The following is a 15,210-nucleotide window of genomic DNA, read 5'->3' on the forward strand; positions in this document are numbered from 1 at the left end:
TGTGTGCAAGCACAGTGAAGCCCAGAGATACAGAACTAGATGAAGGACCTCTCAGAAGGCCATTTATAGTATGATATTAATGTGAAGATAATTCAAAAGCATTTAAAATTTAAAATGAGCTATACATATACATATGTATATGTGTATTTGAAAAAAAAAGCAAGACTGTCAAGGGGGATGAAGAGGGGAAGCTAGAGAGATCACCCATTGGTTAGAAGCACAAGCTGCTCTTGCTGGGACCTAAGGTCAGTTCCCAGCACCAGTGTCCATGCCTGGCACATCATGGCTGCCTGTAACTCGGCTTCCAGGGTCTCTGACTCCCTCTTCCGGCCTCTCTGGGCACAGGACTCCCACAAACACACTCCAGTTTGGGGAGCACTGCTCTGGGTTTCCAGCCTCCCTCCCTTGGCAGAGAGACTCAGTCTCCTTGCCATCATTCCAGCAGGACCAGGATACCAGAGCAAGTCATAGCGCTCCAGGGTTCTGTTTCCTCCGGTTATGCTGGCGTGTCTTTGTAAGCACGTGTGACGTGTATATTCCGGTTTCACCTCACGTTTAAAAAGAGCTTTGTTGAGGAGCGGTGGTGGCGCACGCCTTTAATCCCAGCACTCAGGAGGCAGAGGCAGGTGGATCCCTGAGTTCGAGGCCAGCGTGGTCGACAGAGCAAGTTCCAGGACAGTTAGGGATACACAAAGATACCCTGTCTCCAAAATAAATAAATAAAATGTACCTAAAATGAACTTGTGGAATTACTGGGTGGTATGTGGCTGTTCAGTTCTCTAGTGTTCCCAAGATTAACTTTGCCTCTTCCCCTTCCCAGACACGGGTTGGGGAAGGATGGTAGGTAGTCCACACAGCGATGCAGGCTCCTGTGACCAGGTTCTGGAGACCTGGGTGTTTTCTGGGTTTCACCACGGAAGCAGCCTACTCTATGTCAGCATTTCCTGAGGCACTTCTTCTGTGAGGCTTGCACCCATTGTTCCAACCTGAACAACCTCTGCCAGGCTTGCGGTGTTCACACCTTGATGGGGCACACTAGGTGTGCGCCACAGCCGGTTGCATGGCCGAGAAGCCCACATACGTAGGTCTCACGCCTCTGTGTGAAGGGGCTTTTGAGTCAACGCGACTGTGACAGTCTGAAGCTCCCGTTCCTGTCCACAGCCTCTAGCTTTTAGTCCCTAGTCAGTATCAGGTTTAATGAGGTCAGGCTAACTGAGTTGCTATTGATTGCCACTAACTGTGGAACAGCCTGCGATAAAGTTCTGACTCAGGGGGACAGTGAATTTTGGCTGCCGTTGTCTTCCACTGTGAGGGTGGACTTCAGTGTCCATCACCTGAGGAGATTCACTCTGCTGCCCCAAAGCTCGGATGCTGCAACCAAATAATTTATACTCGCGGAGTTTCTAGACCACAGCTCTTGCTTCTCTGTCACACAGGAGATACCACGGAGACAGTGAGTCATGCTTATTTTCTCTGCTTTCCTCCCCTGCAAGTCTTGGGGCTCACACTGTTCTAGTGAAGCGGGAGCCGTTCATCATAGTGCAGGGAAAGCGAGCCCAGCAGCACGGAACACAGAGCAGCAGGCTGTGGTTAGTCCTTTTCATCATGTCGAAAACTGACTGTGGGACCCTCGCCATGCAGGCTTCGTCCTGGAAGGCGCTCACAGGGCAGGCAGCTGGTGTTTTCCTGAATCCAGGGGAATGAGGGTGGGCTGGACAAAAGAAAATGCTATCGGGGCCTGCAAAGCCATGGCCTCTCTCCCTCTGCCTTGTGTCCTGTTTTCTCTTTGCCTCTATGGTTTTACCTGTGAGTAGAATTCATGAATAAAACCGTACATACCACTCTACATTCTGATTCCAAATTAACAGGGCGGCAGCTTCTACTCACCCAACCCATGCAGCTGCAGCGGCGTGGGCCACCAACTGCTACTGCAGACCACACCCTCCGATGTGGAGAGTCCAATTAAGAGTGTTCTGAATAAATTGAGCTGGCCTTCTGAAGTGTGTCTGCCCGAGACCACTTTATGTTGCCGTAGCAGAGCACCTGATACCGGGTAATTTATAGAGAACAGAGATTTACTGTCTCAGCATTCTGAGGTGGAGAAGCCTGAGGTCGGGAATCGGGATCCAGAGGGTCTTCTTGCTGCACCGTCCCATGGCAGAAGGGCAAAGAGAGGAAGCAAGGTGGCTGAACTGGTGGCTGCCCTTTTATAATTGGCCTTGATCCATCTGGCAGGAGGAGCCTTTGCAAAGCCAGCATCGACCAGCATTATTGCATTGGAGGCTACGTGTCTAACCCATGGCTTTGGGGGGGCATTTTCAAACTATGGTAGTATACAGCCTGTACACCCGTGCTTGAGACTATACGAAGGTGAGCTCAGCAGGTAAATAAAGACACTTCCGCCTAACCTGAGCTGGATTCCTGAGACCCACAAGGTGCAGGAAGAGAACTGACTCCTACGGGTTGTCTTTTGATCTGCACACCCACCTAGGCAACCTACACAAAAATAATTAATGTAAGAAGTGAATATTGATGAATTCATTGGGACTAAGCTCCAGGACTCTGATTGGCTGTGGTGTTCTGTAGCTGTCTTTGGTTCTGTTGCAAAGAGAAGCTTCCTTGCTGAGGGGTAAAGGTCACACTTATCTGTGGGTATAAAAGCAAATGTTTACAGATTGCTGTTAAGGGTTGTGCTTGTTTAGTAAAGTAGTGTTTGCAGATTCTCTTCTAGCAACCACGATTTCAGAAGCACTGAGCAGAAAACGAGGTTTCTAGTAACAGGCAAGGTCTCCCTCTCGCTGAGCAGGTCCTAAGCCCAGCTAAGGAGCTGTTGCTGGCTGCCAGGTTAGGCTACTACCTCATCCACAGTGTTATGATGCTATGCTGGTTGTTGGTGTGGTTTGCAACATCAGAGCTGGGTAGGACTGTTGGTTGCCTTAAGACTCAGGGAAGGGGAGGTGGAAAGACAGGGAGAGCCTGAGGGTCAAGGGGTTTGCTGTGAGACTGAAGCTGGACCTGTAAGGTCTCACCAACATGACCGCCCAAATGTGAGCTGAACAAAGGAGACACCAACACAACTGCCAAATGGGATGGGGAAAAATCCAAGAGGCTTCAACCCTACACAAAGAGCTACAGGCAACTAAGGAAAGCTGGGAGCAGGAAGTGCTCCTCTCCAGAGCACATGAATCGGTTGTCCAGTGTCAGTCATTCCTGAAAACATGCACGCAAGTATTATGGACTGGACAGGTTTATTTGTGAATATGTATGTATATACAAATACATATATGCATGCAATAACCACTGATGAGTAAAGAGACCATAGATTTGAAGGAGAACAGGGAGGGGTAAATGGGAGGATTTGGAGAGAGGAGAGGGAGAAATGTAATTACAAACTCAAAAATAAAAACATCAGATTAACATGACAATACTTCAAATTCATTGTAATGCATGCTACCATTTACTTACATAGTTAGTGAATTTAAATATTTAGTGACTGCCTCATTTATCAGGTACTCTGTGGAGCTCTGAGGCTTTAGGTAGATGAGGGGCCAGCCCTGAACGGGGCTATGAACCAAAGCAAACCAAGTTCCCAATAAGATGATAAAAGACCAGAGTTGTGACATTTAAGAATGAAAGGACAGTGGCCTTGCTTGAGAAGTGAGTGCAGGGTACACCGGCCCCAGGCCTCCTTGGGAACTAAAGTTTAGTGTCAAGGGGAGGAGGTAAAGGGACCCCAGCTGAGGGGACACAGGTCGTCCTCAGTGGGAAGGGAGGTAACGCGCAGCACAGTCTTTGTACTGGACTGGGGTCTGGAACACGGCACCGGGGAGCTGGGGTCTTGTTTTCAGAGTAGCAGGGTCATGTGTAGGGTCTTGAGCAGCCTAACCCTGGGATTTGGCCAGATTTACAGTGCCAGGCATATGTTCCCTCCTGAGCAACAGCCCTTACACCCAACGAGAAAGTGCTTTGCTATCCCTTCAGCGTTCACGCCACCATCACACCCATGGGCCTATCTTGCCTGCTGATTTTTATTCTTAAAAGATTATATCATGGGGTAGAAAGATGGTTCCATGGTTAAGGGTACTTGCTGCATTTTCAGAGGACTTGAGTTTGTGTCCCAGTACCTATAAGGTGCCTGTAACTCCAGTTCCAGGAGAACCAACATCCTCTTCCAGCCTCCACTGGCATCGGACTTGCATGTGGTGTACATAAATATATGCAGGCAAGACGTTCATACATATAATAAAATTGAAATAAATAAAATGTTAGAAAAATAAAAGAAAAAATAAATGACGACTTTGGGAGGGGCCATGGGCTAGCAGGGTTGGCAGTGAAAGAAGCTGTGGCCTCCGATTTAGAAGAAATAGAGAGAACCATAGTTACTGCAGAGATCAGCAGTTACTGGGAAAGACAGACTTAGAGACCAATGTCTGTGCACCGTCACCAAGGCTGCATGTTGAAATCTAATCCCAGTGGGCTAGCTGTGACACCACGTACAAACTACAGTCCTCCCCAGATGTGTTCATGAATGCGCTGTCACTTTGAGTTTGAATGTCTAGATGCCAGAAGCACGAGAAACAAATGTTTACTGTTTATACTCTATCCAGTTTGTGAGATTTCCCACCAGCCCAAATAGACCAAGACAGAAGACCACCAGGTTCTAAGGCAGTACAGTCAGAACTTACGGATGAGAAAGAAGAAAGGGTCCCTTAGCTTACGTTTCAGTAGCAGGTGGTGAGCCATTTTCTGGGAAGGGCCAGAGCACAGCCATCAGAAAGTCTCTGGGACACATGCCAAAGCCAGAACTCACAGCCCAGGGATCATGATTCCCAGAAAGAAACTCTCAGGAGTTCTCTTGTAGGTTGAGGGCTCCCATCCGTCTAGAACATTACCCAGCCATCTTCCCCATCAACACGCACTTCCCTGCCCCTCTGAGGCCTAGAGGAAGAAAAGCTCGGGGTTGAAACAGAGCTAGGAAGCAGTAAGCTAATCCACATACCAACTTATTGATTGTTGTTGTGTATCATGGCCTGAGAGTGAGGGTGTTTGTGCCACGGCATGCATATGGCCAAAGGACGACAACTTTGTGGAGTCAATTCTTCCCTTCTGTCTTTACGTGGAATCCAGGGATCAAACACAGGCCATCAGGCTTGCACGGTGAGCACGTTTACACACAACCCATCTCACTAACTGTTGATTTAAAAGTATTTGTGTGTGTGTGTGTGTGTGTGTGTGTGTGTGTGTCTCCAACTTTGTCTTTAGGACCATCTGGTTTAGAACGCCTCATCAGCACCCTTTTCTATAAATGGCAAAGAGGAAATCAATACAGTGCTCCATGTCTGCTGGTCGCGTACCCCCAGGTGCAAGCATCCACCTCGTAAAAATATGCAGGAGTAAAGAATTACCCCAGCGCTGTATATGCAGCGAATTTTCCTCATCACTAGTCTCCAGACAATACTGTGTAACAGTTGCCAGCAGAGCCTGTCTGTTGTATTACGCATCACAAACAATCTAGACACCATTGGAACAGTGCAGGAGGATGCGCTGGTCATTTGCAAACACACGCTAATTTATAACAGGGAGCTGGGCATCTGCAGATTTGGTCATCTGTTGGGGGCTGTTGCGGGAAGAACCCTGCACGTACCCCGAGAGACAACGCTACTTCCTTCATCGTTTTTATTTGAAGACATAAGCAAAATGCTTACCACGGTACCTGAACTACATGCACGCTCAATACGCCGGATGTCGTTATCCTCAGCATTTCCTTGTTGTGCCTTTTCTCCCCGCCAAGTAAATTAATTACCAGGCACCAATTTGCTTATCTGGAGAGTCTGGAAATAAGTTCTGCTTGATTTTAGCTCTCTAGACTAGAAATGTTTGTAGCACTCTAATCATTCAGACAAAATTACAACTGCCAGGAAAACAGATTCAACTGCATTTTCCAAACTACATCTACCGTGAAGACAGACCTCTTTCTGAGAATGTAAAGTCATGGTTCCTCTGATGTTTCCGTTGAGAGGAGTTTGAGTCTTAAAGAAACAAAACCTAGTGAGAGGTCCTTAAATCACTAATTATGTGCCCTTGAAGAGTATCGGGACTCTGCAAGCCTCGTGGCCAGCAAGGAGACGATCCTCACAAGGTGAAAAACGAAACTCGAATGGGTACCATCTTTGCAGATACTGGGTCAAATCTTGCCATGGCTGGCCTCGTTCGTGATTTAGTCTTCTTTCACATTTAAGCAGAATGAAGTTTGGGGAAGGTGTTCCTACGTGGCAATAATCACAGCTTTAGGCTTAGCTACATAGAAAGTCTCTAGCAAGGCAGCAGCGCACCTGTGACCATCACAATAAGAATGAGTTCTCTTGGCTGATGAACAGAGCTCAGGGTAGTGGTTCTCAACCTTCCTTATGCCGTGACCCTTTACCACAGCTCCTCATGTTGTGGTGACCCCCAGCTATGAATGTATTTTCACTGCCACTTCCTAACTGTAATTTTGCTACTATTATAAGTCATAATGTAAATCTCTGATATGTGGGATGTCTGATATGTGACCCTGTGAAAGGAGCATTCATTTCCCCCAAAGGGGTTGAGACGCCCAGGCTCAGATCTGTGATATACATAAGGACAGGTTCTGTTGGTGGAGGATGCAAAGTACATGTGATGAGTTTTATTTACTGGGAGACAAAACTCAGGACTAAGCAACTAACCAATGCTCAGGATATTGGGGCGATTCAGGCAGAGGCTGGCTCCTAATAGAATAGCAAAAGATCACTAGATTGTTTGACCATTCTGGCATTCCGTTGAAGAAAATAGGCCCGCATGATTGACAATCCTGGTTTCTCCAATGTTTACTTTTTTTTTTTTTTTTTTTTTTTTTTTTGGTTTTTCGAGACAGGGTTTCCCTGTAGTTTCTAGAGTCTGTCCTGGATCTAGCTCTTGTAGACCAGGCTGGCCTCGAACTCAGAGATCCGCCTGCCTCTGCCTCCCGAGTGTTGGGGGGATTAAAGGAGTGCGCCACCACCGCCCGGCTCTCCAACGCTTACTTAACCAAGCGATGTTTCCTACAGAAGAGGATTGTGGAAATATCAGCCTCCTTTTTTCCTTTTGTTTTCTAGCCACAAGGCAGCCAGTTTGCTCTTACACATACCACCCCACCCCATGCACCTTTTCTGTCTGGCACACCCATGAAAAGTTGAAAGCAACAGAGTCTCCTGATCTTGAACTAAAAACTCTAAAACTGTGAGCTACAAGAACGTTTTTCTATTTATAACTTATCAGGTATTTTCGTAGCGTGTCAGAAAGCTGACTAATACAAAGACTGAAACACGAACTGTTGTTTCTCTTTGCCCCCATTCCCAGTGTCCGTCAGACACGGCGTGTCTACTAAGGAAAGGTAAACAATTCTTTTATGAAACTTAAATTTAGTATTTTGTGTCACTCACAATTAACGTCTACGCTAGCCATGGATTTCCTCTTGGAAAGCATCTCTCTAACAAGAAGATCATAAACACACAGGATGAGGAGCATTCGAGGTCATCTGACTCCCGTTTCATCAGTGAGATACAGAAATATTCCCTGCTGTTCCCGTGTTAGCCAAGAACTGTAGGGTTGTGCCCACTGCCCCACACTAGGCTGCGCTTGCAAGAAACACTGGCAGAAAGTCCTACCCTGCAGGTGGGCAATGATGCTTTCACCAGCTTTGTAGAGTTAAAGCAATCTCCCAGTGACAGTCACGTGGCGAGTCACCTCTTGACCTTTGTGACTTTCCCGTTTCAAGGAAGCCCCTATGAGTCACAAATATCTAACAAAACCTGCAGTGATATTTTATTTGTATTTTAATAAATAAACATTGCCTGAAGATCAGAGTGCAAGGCTAAGTCACTAGAAGCCAGGGCGTGGTGGCACACACCTTTAATCCCAGAATTCTGGAGACAGAGGCAAATGGATCTCTGTAAATTCAAGGTTACCCTGGGCTACACAAAATCAATCCAGAAACAGATCCAGATGGTGGTGGCTTCCAGTGTTTGGGAATCACACACCTTTAATCCCAGCACTGGGGAGGTGAAGACGGCTGGGCGGAGAAAGGAATATAAAGGGGAAGAGACAGAAACTCACTGGAGTGTAGAGTCTGAGGATTCGTGGAGACAGAATCTGGCCCATTCGGTCTGAAGATTTGGTAGAGGTAAAAGGTCTCTCTGGTGGTTGGCTGCTTTGCTTTTCTGATCTTCAACTTGAACCCCAATAATAAGAATCTCTGGGTTCTTATTATTTGTGCTACGAAAACCCAGTACATCAAGAAACCCAGGTTTTGTAGGCAGAATAAAGACCCCTTAAAGATGGCTATATTGCACACCTTAATTCCTAAGATAGAGCAACGCACGATAGTAACACGGTAGGTATAGCTAATGTCTAAGATGAGGGTATCAAGCAGATGGTCATGAAAGGGGAGATTTTCCATTCCCGAGTCATCAGGTAGGCGCAGTGTAATTCACCATAAACAACCTTAAAGGTGAAGGCAAGAAAGGAGAGAGTGACGCTTAGAGCCAGAAGGACATTACCAGAACCTACTCTGCTGTCTCGGACAGAAGACGGAGAAAGATGCCACAAGCTGGAAAGAGGCCGTGAAGCTGGAAAGAGACAAAGAAGGGGATTCTCCTCCAGAGCTTCCAGAAAGAGGTTCTGCTCTGCAGAAAGCCCAGGGCAGAGTATTGGCTCCTAGAATAGATGGAATGCATCTCAGATGTTATAGATTGAAGGTGCTGAATTGGTGCTTATTTGATGCCACAGCAAATACAGGAGAGTGCAGCCAGTGTTTTCACCCAGGGCATCTCAGAGTTGGATTCCCAGATGAGGGGCTCCGTGTGTTTGTGACCCTCGAAGATCAGCCTGAGATGGCCCAACCTCTGAAGGCTCTTTGTGAGGGTACGAGGTGTCAGATACTCACACGCAAAAGAGTTGGACTAAAGTGTCAAAGCGGGGAGGCTGAAGGACACCGAGTCAGACCAGATCTGTGCTGATGGAGCCTGGGGACAGAACAGCAGCACAGGAAGAAGTGATGACAGTAGGCGGCCCACTGCTGTCATCACAAGCCTCGCGGAGAGCTCTTGGAGGGTATGGGGCAAAGTTCTTTCCCTCCAGAGGTTGTGGACGTGCAGATATCACTGAGTCATCGCCTCAGAGAACTCTTCTAGAGGCCACCATCTTGTAGCTAACTCTCTTAGCCCCAAATCGGTCTCTGCTGGTTTTATTAACAGGTGCATGTATTCCGTTATTATCCTCCCTGGTCAGAATACACGCTCACGAGAATAGCAACTCTCTTGTCTTCCTCACGCTCCTCTCCTCAAGGCCTGTGTCAGTACCCAGTACATAGGAAGAGCTTAATAAATCCATCTAGAGGGGCTGGGGAGATAGCTCCATGAGTCAAGTATGTGGGCAACTGAGTTCCTGTCCCCTACACCTCTGTAAAAGTCAAGCATGGTGCCAGCCTGGTCTACAAGAGCTAGTTCCAGGACAGGCTCTAGAAACTACAGGGAAACCCTGTCTCGAAAAATCAAAAAAAAAAAAACAAAAAAAAAAAGTCAAGCATGGTGCCGTGCTGGGAGACAAACATGCGCTGATCCCGGGGGCTTGCTGACCAATCAGTTTAAAGATTTGTTTGTGTTATGTTTTGTGTGTGTGTGTGTGTGTGTGTGTGTGTGTGTGTGCACATGAATGCATTGCCTTTGGAGTGCAGAAGAGGGTGTCAGATCCCCTGGAGGCAACTGCGAGCTGCCCAACATGGGCATTCGAGTCCTGTGCGGAGCAGTAACCCTGAGCCATCTCTCCAGCCCTGTGGCCAGTTTAGCTCAAAATCCAGTGAGAGACCCTGTCCCAAAATAATAATCATAGTAATAATAATAGCTATTATTATTACTATGATTATTATTATTATAACATAGCTCTGTCTATGTCCGCACTATCTTTGAAGACTAAAAGCTTTGGGGTTATGCATGACGCACCTTGGAGTGACTAAGATCCTTCAACTGATTTTCTTCCTTCTGTCCCCAACCCCACGCACATGTGTGTGCAGCTGAACTCTTCAGTGTGTAGGCAGCGGTCGATGCTGGGATGTCTTCTTCAGTCACTTCTCTGCATCATCATCATCATCATCATCATCATCATCATCATCATCATCATTATTTGGTGACTCCATCATTCAAGAAGCTGTCCAAGCTGGAAAGCAAGGAATCCATCCTGGGCTTCCCACTCACTCCACATCCAACCAGTACCACTGGATGCCGAAGTCACGCCTTTTCTTTTACACAAACAAACAAAAACAGGTAACATGTGCTGCCCTTTCCCTCAATGGGTCGCTTTGGTAGCTATCTTGCAGTTATTCTTTTTTTTTTTTAAATATTTATTTATTATGCATACAATATTCTGTCTGCGTGTATTCCTGCAGGCCAGAAGAGGGCACTAGACCTCATTACAGATGGTTGTGAGCCACCATGTGGTTGCTGGGAATTGAACTCAGGACCTTTGGAAGAGCAGGCAATGCTCTTAACCTCTGAGCCATCTCTCCAGCCCCTCTTGCAGTTATTCTTGAAAAAAAAAAAAGATTACACTCCCTTCAAGGTCAACTTAGCAATTTACAACGAGCGAGAAAACAAATTGCTTTTCAAAGGAAATTTTAGCAGAAGAGAAATTGGAACACAGAACTTTGGAAACATCTCCAGCGTTTTTCGACTTTTCTGCCAAATCTGAGCTGGTTGCACAAACATCTCTATCAGAACACTTTAAAATTTTGGCACGCTCAACTGATTGACCTATTTTAATTTCTTTTACTCAGAGGTTCAGTGGATAGCAAACCTACATTTTAATACTATGAAAAACGTATCCCCCCCCCCACCGTGTACTTACGAAGACAACGACTGATATCAGGGATGGAAGATACTTATTAATTCGAGCTTACTCTTTCGTTTTCTTTTTTCCTGTGCGTGTATGTGTGGTGTGCTGGTGTGTGTATGAATGTCATGCATGGGTGTGGGTATGTGTTCTTGGTTCTCTTCTGTTGCCGTGACAAATGTTACCCTGACGGAAGACAACTTGGGAAGGAAGGGGTTTATTTGGTTTACACTTCCAGGTCACAGTCCGTGGAGTCGGCAGGAACTCCATCGGAACTGAACTAGAAACCATGCGCCAAAGCAGCTTACCGACTTCCTCTCCACGGCTTGTCCGTCTGCTTTCTTATACAGCCTAGGACCACCTGCCCAGGGAGAGTACCACCTCTAGTGGGCTGTGGATCCCACATCAATCAAAAATCAACACAGTTCCTCACAGACATGGACACAGGACAGTCTTATCTGGACAATCACCCAATTGAGACTCCCTCAGATGGCTATGGGTTATGTTAACAGGAGACGGTAACCAGGGCAGTGTGTGTGCATGTGTGTATATGTGCATGTAGAGACCCAAGGTTGATGTTGGGATCAGTCCTAAGTCCACCGATATGGCAAGACTCGCTGGGCAGCTTGCTCTGGCAAGTTTCCCCTTCTGAGACTGGAATTACAGCTGGGCTGCCCTACTCATCCAACCTTTCCTGGATTCTGAGCGCCTCAACTCCGGTTCTCACTCTTAGGCAGCAAGGGCTTTATCCACGAAGGCATTTCTCCATCGCCAGACCCGGGGTTTCATCAAAAATGCTTGCAGAGACTGGGGAGACAGCTCAGGGACTAAGAGCGCTTTCTGGGCAAACATGAAGACCTTAACTCAGACTCCCAGCACCCCTAACCCCAGCTCCGTGGTGAGCAGGTGTGACCTCAGAGACAGGAGGACTGTCGGAGTCTGCTGGGGTCCAGTATAACTAAAAAACGGGGGTACTCTGGGTTCAGCGAGAGACCCTGTCTCAAGAAAGAAAGACAGAGAAAGGACACCTGACATCCTCCTCTGGCCTCTGCACACATGCACATGGGCATGCCCACCAACATTCACATGTGCATGCACACACACACCATGTACACGCACGCACAGGTGCCAGACAGCATTGAGAGCATGGTTTCTTGGCACAGGAGTCTAGCTTCCCTTTGGAGGAATATTGCTTCACAAGATTTTCCCAGCCACAAAGCCAGAGGAAGAAAGATTAAGAAAAAAAAAAAAAAAAAAAAAACAACTGAAATAATTCGGAACAGGATCAAGACACGCTCAATAGAAATGACAAAAGTGGGGCTGCTCCTTCCTTGGAGCTCCTCCCACTCTGGGAGTTCTTTCTTATCTCTCCTAATGAATATTAATACATCTACACTTGCTTTGCCTGAAGATTAAACTAAGAGGAAAAGAACTGGAAGCAGGTTTTCCTTGTGTTTTAGTTTCGGTTTTTGGTGCTGGGTCGTTCTTGCTAGGCACTCGCTTTCCCTACGACTTGTTCTAAATGTTTTCTTTTCACTTTTATCTGCTTTAAATTTCTACCTTATTATTTATTCGGCTTGGGGGATTGTCTGTTTGCTTGTCTCTGAGACAAACTCTTACGCTTGAACGTAATTTATAGTTGAGGATAACCTTGGATTTCTGTCTCCCCCTCCCTCCCTGTGTCCACCTCCCAAGTGCTGGAATTACAGGCATGCGCCACCACGTTAAAATGTATTCACTATATGATGCTATCTGATATATTACACAATCAACCACAATAAGCGTGTAATTTACTTGAAATAGAGCTAGGTATGGGAGCTCATATCTTTAAACTCAGCACTTAGGAGAATGAGCCAGGGGAATGGCCGCAAGTTTGACATTGGTCTGGTCCGGTTCCTGGAATATGTACCTGAGATTATCTCATGCACAGAGTGTTTGAACACTGGGCCCCAGAATTGACCTTCCCACTGCTTCCTGTCACCACAGCTGCAGGCCTTTGGGGGCCAGCGAGATGAGAGACTGAAGACTTTGAGAAGTGCCCTGGAGAAGCCTGCTGCCTATGCCTAGATTTGATGGAATGCCAGCTTCCAGGAGGGCGTAAGGAGCAATGGCGGTTTGTAAATTCCGTAGCTCTAACTCGCTGCTTAGAGAAGGGAAGCAGAGAGAAGCCGCAAGTCCTGGCTTCTAGCCCTAGCTCTTCCCCTTTTTCTCAAGAAAGCATATGGAATGCCAGTAGGGGAGAGCCACCACATTACAGGGGTGACCTTCGAGCCGCTCTAATGTGGGTATCTTTCCAAGGAGGGAGGCCATTAGGAACCTAATAGTTTATTATTAGTAACACATTATTTGTTCACACCCTGGTAATTTGAGACTCGTAGGATGAGACTCTTTGACTTACAGTGTCTAGCTGAGCCCCCAGCAGCATTCCGAACTCCGCTTTCCAGCCAGGCTCACACTACCTTCTCCTCTGCTACCTGCACAGGCCATGCTGTTTCTTTCCAGCCCCTCCCCCCAGTGCCACCTCCATCCCAGATTTTGTCCCCCATTCCCACCCAGCTGACTTTCACTTCCCCATCACTAAGCTTAAAACACCTCTTCAAGAAAGTGGCCCAAACCTCACTAGTACAGCTTGGCTCTGTCGTCACAGACTTGGGAGGCTCTGTCATGGACTCACGTGACTCCATCATGGACTCACGTGGCCCCGTCACAGGCTGGCGTGGCTCTGCAGTACAGCATGGTTATGGCTGAGGAGTTGACCAATCCCACCAGACTGTGAGCTTCTTTTAAGCCAAGGAGGGCGTCTCACTGGCAGTCACGGCTCCTGGAATACAGAACGAACTCTGGGGATGGTCGCTCAGTGAGCAGGAGAATGAGCGGATAAGTGGAGGGGACCGCATGTCACTCAGCAGACATGTAGGACCCATGGGATCAAAAATTAACGCAAAGACAAAGCATCTATATTGAGTCAATGATGGTTTAGAACGGGAAATGACAGCCTGGGCGAGAATAGCCAAAGAATTATAAAGGAGTAGAACTGAGAGAGGCCTTCATGCCACCCAGACAGAGCAACCTTGCTCCTCTATAGCACGTTACCATAGACTGGTGCAGCCTCCCTGGTAATCGTATCCCCTGCACATGTCACCAGGTGACACTGTCCACTCCTCTGTATCTCCAAGAGAATAGCTCTCTTTCCAAGAGGAGTTTTACGTTTGTTTTTAAACTAGCTACGAACATGTTCCCTCTTGACATTTGAGACCGCTTTCCTTCTCAGCCCCTGGGTGGATAAAGCAAGGTCTAAGCAAGCACTGAGGGATATTTTCCCCCCACGTGCTTTATTTTCCCCTTAAAGCCCTCCTGTGTCATTATTGCTGGTAACCTGGCTGTTCCCTTCACCAGTGAGAAGGAAGCTGGCTCAGTCCTGACCACAGAGGCAGGGGGGTGGCTTTTAGTCAGCAAAAGCTAACAGTTCCTTGCACTGTCTGCTTCCTCTTCTGTTTTGATTTAACCTAGTTTTTACAGAAACTCTGCCAAATGACAGACACACTCTGTCACCCGCGTCTGAATAAATGAACGGGGCTTTTGCCAGAAATAAGTCCTGTTCCCAGCGAAGGTTCTAGACTTCAGCTCTCTGGGCTTCTCCCTCTGCACCAAACGGTCTAGTTTTCACTTGGCTGTCCTTTCCCCAGCAAGTGTGGGCTGTGGCTGCATCAATACTGAGTCACTCTCTGAAGATGAAAGGTTAGGGGCTCAGAAACCATAACCAAAGTGACCAAAAATAGCCACGGCGGCAAAGCAACTGAGCAAATTGTTTTGAAGAGTTGACAAATGCCATTAAAAAAAGAATGCCTTCTGTCATGGACTTTTTGTTTGGGTGGAGGAGAGCGCAGGAAATACACTGTAAGTGTTAAACTCACTGTGACCTTCAGAGCTGCTGCCCCGAATGCCGACTCCAACGCGCTGGAAACTGTAGAAGCTTTGGGTCTCAAATTTGGTGTGATATGTTTTGTCTACTTGCTAGATTTTTTATGATAAAGTTTATAAAATTAAAAACTCTCAACATGGGGTTATCAGAGGTAAAGGCACTTTGTTTCAAGTCTTAGGACCTGCGTACAATCTCCAGAACCCACATGGTGGAAGCGGAGAACCAATGCCTGCAGATTGTCCTGTCACCACCACACACTGTGCCATGGTACGTGGCTACATATGCACAAGAATAAACAAATGTTAAATAATTAAAAATACGCCAACGGTAAAGGTTACCATCGTATTTCTCATGTTTTGAGGCCATGACATCCGAGCCATCATGGACTTGTCGAACAGGCAAAG

General features: G+C 47.0%; 1 long non-coding RNA gene across 1 annotated transcript; it reads left to right on the forward strand.

The window, feature by feature from the left end:
• Positions 1–1,055: 1,055 nt before the first annotated feature.
• Positions 1,056–11,838, forward strand: LOC119826508. Its single transcript, XR_005287440.1, has 3 exons — positions 1,056–1,453; positions 10,070–10,319; positions 11,235–11,838. It is a non-coding gene; the product is annotated as an uncharacterized LOC119826508 (long non-coding RNA).
• Positions 11,839–15,210: the final 3,372 nt, after the last annotated feature.

Source organism: Arvicola amphibius, chromosome 11, assembly GCF_903992535.2.
Source record: "Arvicola amphibius chromosome 11, mArvAmp1.2, whole genome shotgun sequence".
NCBI lineage: Eukaryota > Metazoa > Chordata > Mammalia > Rodentia > Cricetidae > Arvicola > Arvicola amphibius.